This window comes from Lucilia cuprina, chromosome 3, assembly GCF_022045245.1.
Source record: "Lucilia cuprina isolate Lc7/37 chromosome 3, ASM2204524v1, whole genome shotgun sequence".
Classification (NCBI taxonomy): Eukaryota; Metazoa; Arthropoda; class Insecta; order Diptera; family Calliphoridae; genus Lucilia; species Lucilia cuprina.
In genome coordinates this window covers 5,695,964-5,710,975 of record NC_060951.1, presented here as the reverse complement: position 1 = coordinate 5,710,975, position 15,012 = coordinate 5,695,964, and the positions used below count along the sequence as shown (strand labels likewise).

Here is a 15,012-nt window from a genome sequence, read left to right as displayed (position 1 = left end):
GACTATAGACCAGACTATAGACTAGACTATAGACTAGACTATAGACTAGACTATAGACTAGACTATAGACTAGACTATTGACTAGACTATAGACTAGACTATAGACTAAAGATACTAGACCATAAACTAGACTATAAGCTAGACTATAGATTAGGCTATAGATTAGACTATAGATTACACTTTAGATTAGATTATAGTCTAGACTATAGACTAGCCTATAGACAAGACTATAGACTAGGTTATAGATTGGACAATAGGCTAGGCTATATGAATAGACTACAGACTAGATTATGACTAGACTTAAGGCTAGATTATCGACTAGACTATAGACTATACTATAGACTAGACTACAGACTAAACTGTAGACTAGACTATAGACTAGACTATAGACGGGACTATAAACTATTCTATATACTCGACTGTATACTTGACTATGGTTATTTAGTTAGTTGTGCTCAGTGTTGTCCGTTTACTTCTATTTCTTATGTGCAACACCCTGTTCAGTAAAACAACAGCTGTTAGTTAATTTCAACCACCTGTTACAGCAGAAAGCAACAACATCAATCTGTTAACATGCCTTAAAATTTTACACAGAATGTGTAATGAAAAAGACATAAACAGAACCAAAACAATGTTACGAACTACTAGAGAGAGTGAAAAACTTAAAGAGCTTAATAATGACTATTTACATTTCAGCAACAGCAAAACCATAACAAAGTTAATAACAGAGAGAGCTTTACATTAGCTGACTACTATTGTCTACTTCCTACACTCTTTTCGCTGTTAAATATTAGTGAGACATTAGTAAACTGTTATGATGGGGTTATTTAGTTGATGAGTGTAGTTATTGTTGTTGTTGTTGGTTGCTTCTGTTTTTCTATACATGTTGTGGGAACTAATTTGTTAGTGGTTTAAAATAAATTTTATTGAGTAAGAGCAGTTTTTCATACGACATCTTAGCATAAACAACAAATTAAAAAAGAAACGGGCTTCTTTTTTTTACAATTTCGGTTAAAAGTTTTTTTGTTTCGCTTTAAATAATTGTAATGAAAAAATATTTAAATTTAAATGTAATAAAGTGTGTGTGCGTGTGATTTTTGTTATAAATAAAAAGGAATTTATGAAAAAGTTTGGAATAAAAAGAAAAATGTAAAAAGAAATGTTAATTGTTTAAACAAAAAGTAATTACAAAAGTGCTTTTATTAAACATATTTAATAGAAATTAATTAAAATTACAAGTAATTAAACTTTTAATTTTATAATAAATTATTAACAAATATATGAAATATTATTAACATGTTAGAATTGTTTAGAAAAAGTTAATTTTTTTAAAAGAAAAAGTTTCCTTTTAATAAAAAACTTTTTTTTTGCATTAAAAGAAAAAACCAACTCCCTTTTGTAAATTTCTTTAGCTCTTGTTCTTCTTTAGCTAGCTGCTGCTGCTGCTTCTTCTTATTGTTGTGTTTGTTGTTTTTTCCTTTTCTTTTCTTTCTCAAATCCATCATTCTCCCAAACTTTGCATTTGTTGTTATTGTTTCTGTTTTGTTTTTATTCCTTTGGCAAAACAAAAAACAACAAGAAAAAAAACTCTAGTGTTTTTGTTGTTTTTGTTTATTTTAACATGCGCCTCTGCCAGGCAGTCAGGCTCCCCTTTTATGTTACTGTTATTTTCTTCTGTATAATTGTTGTTTTCTTTTTCAAACTTCAAAAAATAAACTTTTAAAGGCAGAAGAGTCCCTTAAGAGAGAAACACAGCAGGCATAAACAAAGAGTAAAAGAAAAATAAAACAACAACAAAAAACAAAATATTCCCTATTACACAAAACATATGCTTGGCAAAAGAGGAAAAGTAAGGCAAATTTTGTGAAAAAAATTAAAATTTTGAAAAAACGCTTAAATAAAAAAAGCGCTAAATTGACCACATTTTGAGTAATTTAGCATACAACAGCCTTTAAAATTGTCATAAACCTTTAGAAATCTTTAAAAAGTAAAAAAGATAAAAAATTTGAAAAAAAACGCTTAAATAAAAAAGCGCCAAATTGACCACATTTTAAATAATTAAGCATAAAAAATCTTCAAAATTGTCATAAACCTTTCGAAATCCTTTAAAAAAGCAAATTTTGTGAAAAAATGAAAAATTTTGAAAAAATCGCTTTAACAAAAAAGCGCTAAATTGACCATATTTTGAAGTATTTTAGCAAAAAAACCTTTAAAATTGTCATAAACCTTTAGAAATCCTTTGCAAAAGAAAAAAACAATTTCAAATATAGAGAAGTAAAGCAAATTTTTTGAAAAATTAAAATTTTGAAAAAAACGCTTAAATAAAAAAGCGCCCAATTGATCAAATTTTAAAGTAAATTGGTATATAAATCCTTATAAACCTTCAAAAAAGTGAAAACAGAATTCAAATTTTAACAAATTTAAAGAAATTTTAAAACTTGAAAAAAATCGCTTAAATAAAAAAGCGCTAAAGTGGCTTTATTTTAACAAGATTTCAAATAAAAAACTTTTAAACCATCATTAAACTTAAAACGCCTTTTAAAACAGTTAAAAATGTTAATTAAAAAACGCTTAAATATAAAGCGCCAAATTGATCACTTTTTATTAATATTTTATCAAAAAAAAAACATAAACATTTCTCTTGAACTGTAAAACACACTTAAAAACTGTAAAACAAACCTAAAAAAATCAATTTTTAAAAAAATCGCTTAAATAAAAAGCGCTAAATTTTGAAGGAAAATATATTTAATTTTAAAGTTTTTATAACAATTTAAATAAAATTATTAAAAAAAATTCTTTTTATTAAAAAAAAAAAAAACGAAAAGCGCTTAAATAAAAAGCACTAAATTTGCCGGAAAATAAGTTTATTTTTAAAGTTTTTATAACAATTTAAATAAAATTATTAAAAAAAATCTTTTATTTTAAAAATATTTTTAAAAATTTTAATTTTCACAAAAAACGCTTAAAGGAAAAGCGCTTAATTTGCCACATTTTTAAGATATTTTGTAGCAAAAACATTTAAAATTTAAAAAACATATTTTCAATCTTTAAGAAATATTTAAAAAACGCAAACATTTTCATACTTTATATTTTTACAAAAATCGCTTAAATAGAAAAGCGCTAAATTCCAGCCACTTTCACATACATATTTCAACTGAAAATGCCATAAGAAATGTTATTTTTTATAGAAATTTAAACAAGAATTAAAAAAATAAAAATTTTTGGAACATTTTTTAATTTTGGAAAAAAAAACGCTTAAAAAGATTAAAAAAAAAAAAACGTTGGAATAGAAAACTCTATTTTTTAACAATGGCACAAATACTTTATTGAAATTATATAAAAAACAAGAAATATATTTGAAATTAAAAAAAAATATAAAAAAAGTTTTCAAACCAATAAATTTTGGAAAAAGCGCTTAAACAAAAAAACAGCTAAATAGGCAATATTGTCATTAAATTTAATGAAAAACAACTATACATGTAGCCAGTAGTCTTAAAAACACACTTTCAAACTAAATAAACAAAATTTTCAATTTAAATAAAAAAGCGCTTAATTACAAAAACGCTAAATTAACCACATTTAAACTTTTTTCAAAATAAAATAACAAAAAAACTGAAAATCTCAATAGAAAATAATGCAACAACTTGATTTATTATAAAAATTATAGAAATTTTGCAACTGCAGAAAAAACGCTTAAATAAAAACTCTTTTTTTCAATACTTGTTAACTCTATCATCACTTTTTTTACTAAAATATTAAAACCTAACATTGTGCTAGTTTAAAATTTTAATAATAATAACAAATTTCTTTAAATTTTTCAATTTTAGGAAAAATCGCTTAAATAAAGGAAGCTCTTAATGAGGCATAACTCTAGTGGAAATCAATTATAAAGTTCTCAAAACATAAAAAAGCAGCTGAAAATAATAAAACTAAAAGTTTTTTCTATGAAAAATTGAAAAATTTACTTAAACTCCAAAAAAATCGCTTAAATAAAAAAAGTCTCAAAATGAAACCAAATCTCAAAACAAATTATTAAAAATTATATAAGTAATAAAAAGCGGTTAAAGACACAGTGAAATCCACTTTAAAATCTTAAGAAATAAAGAAATAAAAAAAATCGCTTAAATAAAAAAGTCTCAAAACTATCACAAAACCTTAAGAAATGTGATAAAAATTAATGAAATTTTACAAATTAAAAGAACCTTATGTGATGGCAGTTTTAAAATAATGAAAATAAAAAGTTTTTGAAAAAACGCCAAAATAAAAAAGTCACAAATTTTAATAAAATCAAAGAAAATTAAAAGAAAAACGTTATAAAATAGTAAAAAATTTAAGTATAATAAAAAACTACTAAAAAACAAAGCGTTTAATGTTAAAAATTTTAGTAATCGGAAAAAAACGCCAAAATAAAAATTTTGAAAAAGTGGTAAAAATTTGTTTAAAATATTAAAATATTAATTAATAAATATTAAAAAGTACTTTTTTATATAAAATTTTAAAATTTCCAGAAGAAATTTTGAAAAAATAAAAAAACGCTTAAATAAAAAATAATTTAAAAATTTTTTAAAAATTAAAAAAAAAATAAAATTTTATAAAAAGTATTTAAAACTTATTCAAGTTTAGATTTCTATAAAAAATATTAAAAATTTAAAAAATTTCAAATTACAAAAAAAAAAAAAAAAACGCCAAAATAACAAATCATTAAAAAGCGCCAAAATTTCAAAGGAATTTCATGTATTACTCACTTATGTAAATGAAAACCACAAAAGTTTGTTATAAAAATTTAGAAATTGTGAAATTTTAAGAAAAAATTATAAAAATCGCTTAAACTATAAAGTCGCCAAAAACGTTTTAAATTATAGAAAAACAGACATTTTTTTAAGAAAACATAAAATTACAATAAAAAATTTATGTTTTGCAAAAGAAAAGCTTAAAAAAACTATGATCAAAAACAATCAACAAAAATCGCTAAAATACAAATTTTCCAAAAATTCAAGAATTCATTTTAAAAATCACATTTTTAACAATTCTATAACAAAATATATTAAACATTCTTAAATTTCCTCAAGAAAAAACACCAGTTTTTGTAAAAAACCAAAATTAAAAAAAACGCTTAAGTAAAAAATCGTTTAAATAAAAACCAAAACGTTTAAAAAGTTAAAATATTACTTACATAAAACAAAATAAAACCAAAAATAGTTAATAAAAAAAAACAATTAAAAAAAACGCCTAAATAAAAAAAGCTCCAAAAACTTTAAGCACAGCTTTTAATAAAAAAATCTCTCAAGAAAATTTCTTCAATTTTAAAGCCATTTTCTTTCTAATTGTTGCTAAAAAATTTAAATAAACTTCTCATTTCCTGCTACAACAAAAACTTCTTCTTAATTGTAAATATTCGTTCGTCGTCGCCTATTCTTTACTTCCTTTGTCGTGATATTTTAAACTCGTTTTGTTTTTTTCTCGCGTACGCGTTTCAAAGTGCTCCATACAATTGTGTTCGTGTGTTTTCAAAAAACCAGAAAAGAAAAAAACTTTTTCATTTATTACTAAATGGGGTGTACTTTTTGCAAAAGTGTCTAAGACGTGTCTAATTCTTGCTTCATGCTTTGTCAACTCCACGTGTAACTAGAACAAGCAACGAGGGATTTAAGCACAGCCTGTCATCATACCACTAATACTTGTCAGCTTTCATCACCACCACCATCAGCACAACCTTTTCTCATGTGCTGCTAACATTTAGCTACAAAATGCATTTCCTGGTCTTTATGGATTTTTTCCTAAACTTTGTCGGGTTGGAGGATTTTATTTAAAAACATTTTTTTCATTAGGAGTTATTATTGTTAATGACAGGTAAGTGGAAAAATTTAAATTTATCTTTTTATGGAAAATTTTTGAAATTTATAATAATAATTTAGATGACATAAGGCTAGCCTAAAGGCTAAACAATAGACTAGACTGTAGATAAAACTAGAACTAGACTAGACTTTAGACTAGACTATAGACTAGACTATAGACTAGACTATAGACTAGACTATAGACTAGACTATAGACTAGACTATAGACTAGACTATAGACTAGACAATAGACTAGACTATAGACTAGACTATAGACTAGACTATAGACTAGACTATAGACTAGACTATAGACTAGACTATAGACTAGACTATAGACTAGACTATAGACTAGACTATAGACTAGACTATAGACTAGACTATAGACTAGACTATAGACTAGACTATAGACTAGACTATAGACTAGACTATAGACTAGACTATAGACTAGACTATAGACTAGACTATAGACTAGACTATAGACTAGACTATAGACTAGACTATAGACTAGACTATAGACTAGACTATAGACTAGACTATAGACTAGACTATAGACTAGACTATAGACTAGACTATAGACTAGACTATAGACTAGACTATAGACTAGACTATAGACTAGACTATAGACTAGACTATAGACTAGACTATAGACTAGACTATAGACTAGACTATAGACTAGACTATAGACTAGACTATAGACTAGACTATAGACTAGACTATAGACTAGACTATAGACTAGACTATAGACTAGACTATAGACTAGACTATAGACTAGACTATAGACTAGACTATAGACTAGACTATAGACTAGACTATAGACTAGACTATAGACTAGACTATAGACTAGACTATAGACTAGACTATAGACTAGACTATAGACTAGACTATAGACTAGACTATAGACTAGACTATAGACTAGACTATAGACTAGACTATAGACTAGACTATAGACTAGACTATAGACTAGACTATAGACTAGACTATAGACTAGACTATAGACTAGACTATAGACTAGACTATAGACTAGACTATAGACTAGACTATAGACTAGACTATAGACTAGACTATAGACTGACTATGGTCTAGACTATAGACTGACTATGGTCTAGACTATAGACTAGACTATAGACTAGACTATAGACTAGACTATAGACTAGACTATAGACTAGACTATAGACTAGACTATAGACTAGACTATAGACTAGACTATAGACTAGACTATAGACTAGACTATAGACTAGACTATAGACTAGACTATAGACTAGACTATAGACTAGACTATAGACTAGACTATAGACTAGACTAAAGACTAGACTATAGACTAGACTATAGACTAGACTATAGACTAGACTATAGACTAGACTATAGACTAGACTATAGACTAGACTATAGACTAGACTATAGACTAGACTATAGACTAGACTATAGACTAGACTATAGACTAGACTATAGACTAGACTATAGACTATACTATAAACAAGGCTATACACTAGTCTATAAACCAAACTGTAAACTTAACTACACACTAGTAGACTACATACTCAACTTTTAACTCGACTTAACTATATTTCCTCTGTCATTATGAACCCAATCGTTATGGACATTTTTCCCCCAAAATAGTCATTACATCACTTTCTTGTTTGTTTTTTCTCCTTTGGCAATTGCAAATACTTTTAGTAGATGCAATTGCAATGTAAATTTTATTGTACTGACATAACTACACAAAATAGGGGAGCTGAAGCGCAAAAAATATGCCAACTACAAAAATAATTGACTATAAGAACTATATAGAAAAAATGTAGTAAACAGCGAACAAAAAATAGCAAATATAACTAAACATGTCAAGAGCAATTTTTAAGTTTTTTTATTTTCTTCTAATGGAACTAGCAAAAAAAATTGTTAGAAAAAAATTTGCAAGAGGAGAAGGATAGCTCCCAGTTCCCAAAAGAACTTCAGGTCGCTCTAATTGCTAAAGCAGTAATTTTATTTATTTTATTTATCCCTTGTATACAAAAAAAGGATTTCTATATATTTTCTAAATTTCTTTACAATTTCTGCTATTCTTTCCAAACGTGCTTCTCTATCTTGGCTTACCTTCCCTTTCTTAGTATAGACAGAAATGGTCATGTTTTTTAAACAGATTTTACGTTTTCTGTTTTTTTTTTTTGGAACCCAACAATTGCATAAGCATACACTTGTATATAGAATATTTCTAGTATTTTTTAGTTTCTTTTTCTATTTATGTATGGGAATGAGTTTATAAAATAAAACAACACAAAAATATAGACACAAAAAATTTGTGTTATTTCTAAGTTGTTGTTATAATTTGTCTACAACACAGACACTATTGGGGGTATATGCAACGCAACAACAAGATATTAGTTGAGAAAAAAGTTCAGAGATTTCAATAATATTTTGAATAATTCTGTTTTATAGCGTCTGGACTGTAGCTTGGTCTATAATCAGGACTAGAGTTTAGTCTATAGTGTAGTCTATAGTCTAGTCTATAGTCTAGTCTATAGTCTAGTCTATAGTCTAGTCTATAGTCTAGTCTATAGTCTAGTCTATAGTCTAGTCTATAGTCTAGTCTATAGTCTAGTCTATAGTCTAGTCTATAGTCTAGTCTATAGTCTAGTCTATAGTCTAGTCTATAGTCTAGTCTATAGTCTAGTCTATAGTCTAGTCTATAGTCTAGTCTATAGTTGTCTATAGTCTAGTCTATAGTCTAGTCTATAGTCTAGTCTATAGTCTAGTCTATAGTCTAGTCTATAGTCTAGTCTATAGTCTAGTCTATAGTCTAGTCTATAGTCTAGTCTATAGTCTAGTCTATAGTCTAGTCTATAGTATAGTCTAAAATCTAGTCTACAGTCTAGTCTATAGTCTAGTCTATAGTCTATTCTATAGTCTAGTCAATAGTCTAGTCTATAATCTAGTCTATAGTCTAGTCTATAGCTTAGTCTATAGTTTAGTCTATAATCTAGTCTATAGTCTAGTCTATATTCTAGTCTATAGTCTAGTCAAAAAGTTCGGAGATTTCAATAATATTTTGAATAATTATGTTTTATAGCGTCTGGACTAGATTTTAGTCTAAAGTCCTGTCTATCGGCTAGTCTATAGTCTATTCTATATTCTAGTCTATAGTCTAGTCTATAGTCTGGTCTATAGTATAATCTAAAATCTAGTCTATAGTCTAGTCTATAGTCTAGTCTATAGTCTAGTCTATAGTCTATTCTATAGTCTAGTCAATAGTCTAGTCTATAGTCTAGTCTATAATCTAGTCTATAATCTAGTCAATAGTCTAGTTTATAGCTTAGTCTATAGTTTAGTCTATAATCTAGTCTATAGTCTAGTCTACATTCTAGTCTATAGTCTAGTCTATAGTCTAGTCTATAGTCTAGTCTATAGCCTAGTCTATAGTCTAGTCTATAGTCTAGTCTATAGCCTAGTCTATAGTCTAGTCTATAGTCTAGTCTATAGTCTAGTCTATAGTCTAGTCTATAGTCTAGTCTATAGTCTAGTCTATAGTCTAGTCTATAGTCTAGTCTATAGTCTAGTCTATAGTCTAGTCTATAGTCTAGTCTATAGTCTAGTCTATAGTCTAGTCTATAGTCTAGTCTATAGTCTAGTCTATAGTCTAGTCTATAGTCTAGCCTATAGTCTAGTCTAGTCTATAGTCTAGTCTATAGTCTAGTCTATAGTCTAGTCTATAGTCTAGTCTATAGTCTAGTCTATAGTCTAGTCTATAGTCTAGTCTATAGTCTAGTCTATAGTCTAGTCTATAGTCTAGTCTATAGTCTAGTCTATAGTCTAGTCTATAGTCTAGTCTATAGTCTAGTCTATAGTCTAGTCTATAGTCTAGTCTATAGTCTAGTCTATAGTCTAGTCTATAGTCTAGTCTATAGTCTAGTCTATTGTCTAGTCTATAGTCTAGTCTATAGTCTAGTCTATAGTCTAGTCTATAGTCTAGTCTATAGTCTAGTCTATAGTCTAGTCTATAGTCTAGTCTATAGTCTAGTCTATAGTCTAGTCTATAGTCTAGTCTATAGTCTAGTCTATAGTCTAGTCTATAGTCTAGTCTATAGTCTAGTCTATAGTCTAGTCTATAGTCTAGTCTATAGTCTAGTCTATAGTCTAGTCTATAGTCTAGTCTATAGTCTAGTCTATAGTCTAGTCTATAGTCTAGTCTATAGTCTAGTCTATAGTCTAGTCTATAGTCTAGTCTATAGTCTAGTCTATAGTCTAGTCTATAGTCTAGTCTATAGTCTAGTCTATAGTCTAGTCTATAGTCTAGTCTATAGTCTAGTCTATAGTCTAGTCTATAGTTAGTCTATAGTCTAGTCTATAGTCTAGTCTATAGTCTAGTCTATAGTCTAGTCTATAGTCTAGTCTATAGTCTAGTCTATAGTCTAGTCTATAGTCTAGTCTATAGTCTAGTCTATAGTCTAGTCTATAGTCTAGTCTATAGTCTAGTCTATAGTCTAGTCTATAGTCTAGTCTATAGTCTAGTCTATAGTCTAGTCTATAGTCTAGTCTATAGTCTAGTCTATAGTCTAGTCTATAGTCTAGTCTATAGTCTAGTCTATAGTCTAGTCTATAGTAAAGTCTATAGTCTAGTCTATAGTCTAGTCTATAATCCAGTCTTTAGTCTAATCTAAAGTCTAGTCTATAGTCTAGTCTACAGTCTAGTCTATAGTCAAGTCTACAGTCTAGTCTATAGTCAAGTCTATAGTCTAGTCTATAGTCTAGTCTATAGTCTAGTCTATAGTCTAGTCTATAGTCTAGTCTATAGTCTAGTCTATAGTCTAGTCTATAGTCTAGTCTATAGTCTAGTCTATAGTCTAGTCTATAGTCTAGTCTATAGTCTAGTCTATAGTCTAGTCTATAGTAAAGTCTATAGTCTAGTCTATAGTCTAGTTTATAGTATAGTCTATAGTCTAGTCTATAATCCAGTCTTTAGTCTAATCTAAAGTCTAGTCTATAGTCTAGTCTACAGTCTAGTCTATAGTCAAGTCTACAGTCTAGTCTATAGTCAAGTCTATAGTCTAGTCTATAGTCTAGTCTATAGTCTAGTCTATAGTCTAGTCTAGTCTATAGTCTAGTCTATAGTCTAGTCTATAGTCTAGTCTATAGTCTAGTCTATAGTCTAGTCTATAGTCTAGTCTATAGTGTAGTCTATATTATAGTCAATAGTTTAGTTTATAGTCTAGTTTATAGTCTCTTTAGTCTAGCCTATTTTTTATAATGTAGTGTATGGTCTAGTCTAGAATCTAGTCTATAGTCTAGTCTGGTTCTTTCAATTCATCTGTCCCTATAATTAGTTCTATGAGTGTTTTATATCTCTCTTTTTCAAAATAAATGTGTGCATAGTTGACCAAGTTTTTTGCCTGCTGCCATATGCACAATACTAAAGACTTTTCCAATGTTTTAAACTACCAAGTGCGACGAGAGTGGGTGTAGACATTGGCAATGTAGTGGCTAACATGGCTGAATGACTATATGAATGACTGACTAGAGCTGACTTGACTTCCCCGCATTCTCCCCCCGCCACAAAAATGTGTCTGTTTTACTTTGGCAAAAGTGCAGTCCAATACGAATATGTAAGAACAAAATAAATCTGACAGAGCTAAAGAGATTATCATGGTCATATACATACGAGTCTTGTAGTATTAGGAACAAAATATCTGTATACTGTATAGAAGTGTAGGCAAAGTGGAAGAGTACCAACTGCTTCAGCTAGTTTAGTGGATAAAAGTGGATACATTTTGTTAGTCCTCTACAACTACTGTGTTTACTGTCTATTTAAGTTTGTTGTGTGCTATTTAGAGGTGCTGCTGCATGGGTGTAAATTTTCTCTTGTTGTTGTTTTTGTTATTCTTTTAAGCAGTTTCGAGTAGTGTGCTATATTTAAACTAAAGTCTAGCTAGAGTAAGTGCACCTTGTAATAGCAGTGTTTGTATGTAAAACATAGGAAAACATAGTTTTGTCTAATAGTATTTTCAATATCTGTTTAGTTATTTGTAGCAAGTTGCTGTTACTATTGCTACTTATTATGACCAGTATAGTCATTGCTGTTGTTGTTGTTTTACACCCAACCATTAGTGTAAAGAACAAACAAAAAAATAATGAATACAGTTAAGATGGGTGTTGACTTTAATAACAACAGCAGAGTAACACACAAATGTTGTAATATATAGAGAAAATTTATAATGTAGGGTATAGATAGCTGGTTATTGAAAGAGTTGCTAGACGGAAAGGACGTGTGTGATGTAGCAAATATAGACAGACAAATCATTTTTGAAACAAATCGAAGGAAATAATGTGACCAAAGGAAATGTAGAAAATTTTCCAGATATCTTTAACTGAAAGATAATAATTAGGAAATGATCGTTTTGGAATGATCATTCGTAGCTTTATTTTCTACTTATACAAAGAAATTATGGGTTTGAAAGCTTACCCTATAGGTGTAGCATATATTTACTAAAAAACAAAATGGTTTCTTCTTGAAACAGGATCTTTCTTCAAGTCAAGATCCTCTCTCTCTCTTGACACTCTGATCATTAATGCCTTGTTTCTCTTTAAGAGAATATCATTATTTCTTTCTATCAAAAGATAAATACTAGGAAAATGGACCGGTGTAGGAAAGCTTTCCTAAAGAACAAGTTCTACTTGGAGAGCGAAAGAGAACTTTCTCTGTTCTCAATACAGTCATTAAAAATCTGGATATTTTAAAGATTATTCGGAATCTGAAGAAGATCTTTCTTCAAGAGCAATATCTCACTCTCCCTCTCTCTTTCTCTCTTGACACTTAAATCATTTACATATTGATCTTCTTTAAGAAAATATCGTTATTTCTAATTATCCAAAGGCCTGGAAAAGTTTCCAAGAAAAACAAGATCAATCTAATCGGAGGATCTTTCTCAAGTAAAATTATCTCTTTTCTCTCAATACAATTAAAACTCAATTGAAATCGGAGCTAATCATTAGAAACTAAGGTATTTTTTACAGATTACTTAGAAGGTGAAGAAGATCTTTCTTCACGAACAGAACTCCGATCTCTTAAGCCTTGTTCCACTTTAAGAGAATATAATTGAAACTCATTCAAAGTGGAAGCTAATCATTAGAAAATAAGGGGCTTTTGAAAGATTACCCAGAAGGTGAAAGAGATCTTTCTTCAAGAACAAGATCTCTATGTTGACACTCCGATCTTTCATACCTTGATCATTAAGAGAAGATAAATACTTTGAGATTAGAAAGCTTACTACAAAAGATCAAGAAGATCTTTCCACTCAAAAAATAAGAGTGATCTCTTTCAAAGGAAATTATCTTTTTAATCTCAATACACTTAAAACTTGTTCGAAGTGAGAGCTAATCATTTAGAAATGAAGAAATTTGAAAGATTCCTCGCAAGGTGAAGAATTCTTTCTTCAAGAACAATATCTCTCCGTTGACACTCTGATCTTTTATGCCTTAATCCTCTTTAAGAGATGATCATTATATCTCATTATCAGAAGATAAATACTAGAAAATTGGAAAGCTTCGCACAAAGATATAGGAAAGCTTTCCTAGTTTACAAAAACTTTCTACTCGGAGAGAGAAAGTGATCTTTCTCTCTCTGTGTTTTCAATATAATTGAAACTCATTCGAAATGGAAGCTAATCTTTAGAAAATGAGAGCGTATAAAAGATTACTCGGAAGGCGAAAGAGATATTTCTTAAAGAACAAGATTTCTCTTTTGACACTACGATCTATGAAGTGAAAGTGATCCACTCGGAGAGAGAAAGTGATCTTTTTCTCTCTGTGTTTTCATTACATATGAAACTCATTCTCGGAAACTCAACTCGGGAGGTAAAAAACTTTTAAGCCTTCTTACTCTTTAAGAGAAAATCTGGATTTTGATACTTTACTCCGAAAGCAAGCAGTGTTGGTTCCCTTAACCAATTAAAAAATAAAAAAATTCCCTTCTATTTGTCTAAAAGAATAACAACAACATTTCTAAACAATATAAACTATTAACTTTGTTACTATATGGTGGCTTAGGTCTTTCATGTTGGTTTATAGTCTAGAATTTTACAAAAAATATTACATAAAAGGGAATTTGTTTGTTTGTTTTGTGTGTAAAAATTCATTTAGAAAAATAACAAAATAATAACACCAACGTTATTTAGAAAAACAAATATAAACATTTGCTATTTTCTACTGGTAGCACTAAGGACAGGCAGAGGCGAAACGAAAGTATGCTACTTAAACTATTCAGTTATTAAGAACTCAAAGATCAAGACAGAGTCATCAGCTAAACTTCTAATACGCTAGACTATTGACTTGATTATAGACTAGACTATGGACTCTACTATAGATTACACTATAGTCTAGACTATCCATAAACCATTCGGTAGGGTACCATAAAACAACAACAAGACAACAAGGAAAAAAGCCAACCCACCAACAAAATCCAATTGTAAATTACAATATTATGTCTGTTTTTATAAATATTTACAACATTATATATTTTTTAAATTTGTATTTTGCTACAGACCTCCTGCAAACAACAGACCCACATATATATTCTCATCTTAACAACACGGTCTGTCCACAATTGTTGTCTCTTGCTCTAACATTTCAACTACTTACCAACTCTCTAACTAGTAATGAGATGTCATTTTAGCTGTATAGTGTTTGTGTGTGTGTGTGTGTTTGTAAGGAACCTCTCGACTCACTCTAGACTCCCGAGTCCTATCAGTTTCTTTTTTTATGATAATGATGATCATTATGTGATTGTAATAGTGGCTTGTAAATGTAAATCGGTTTAGTAATCATATTGAAATTGAACGTAAGAAAAACATATTAAATTGGTTGTAAAAGTATATATATATCTAGATTTGCAGTTAGTAAATTGTAAAAAGTTGAACTGAGGGGGACAAATTTTTTGCACATTTTTAAGATGAAGAGATTTATTGCTGTAGAAATAAGTTGCGTTCTAGTTCTGTTCTATTTTTGTTCTAGTTCTGTTCTAGTTCTGTTCGAGTTCTGTTCTAGTTCTGTTCTAGTTCTGTTCTAGTTCTGTGCTAGTTCTGTGCTAGTTGTGTTCTAGTTGTGTTCTAGTTCTGTTCTAGTTCTGTTCTAGTTCTGTTCTAGTTCTGTTCTAGTTCTGTTCTAGTTCTGTTCTAGTTCTGTTCTAGTTCTG

General features: G+C 28.8%; 1 long non-coding RNA gene across 1 annotated transcript; it reads left to right on the top strand.

Moving 5' to 3' along the window:
• Positions 1 to 1,176: 1,176 nt before the first annotated feature.
• On the top strand, positions 1,177 to 3,921 carry LOC124418667. Its single transcript, XR_006940132.1, has 2 exons — positions 1,177 to 1,238; positions 3,828 to 3,921. It is a non-coding gene; the product is annotated as an uncharacterized LOC124418667 (long non-coding RNA).
• The last annotated feature ends 11,091 nt before the right edge of the window (positions 3,922 to 15,012 follow it).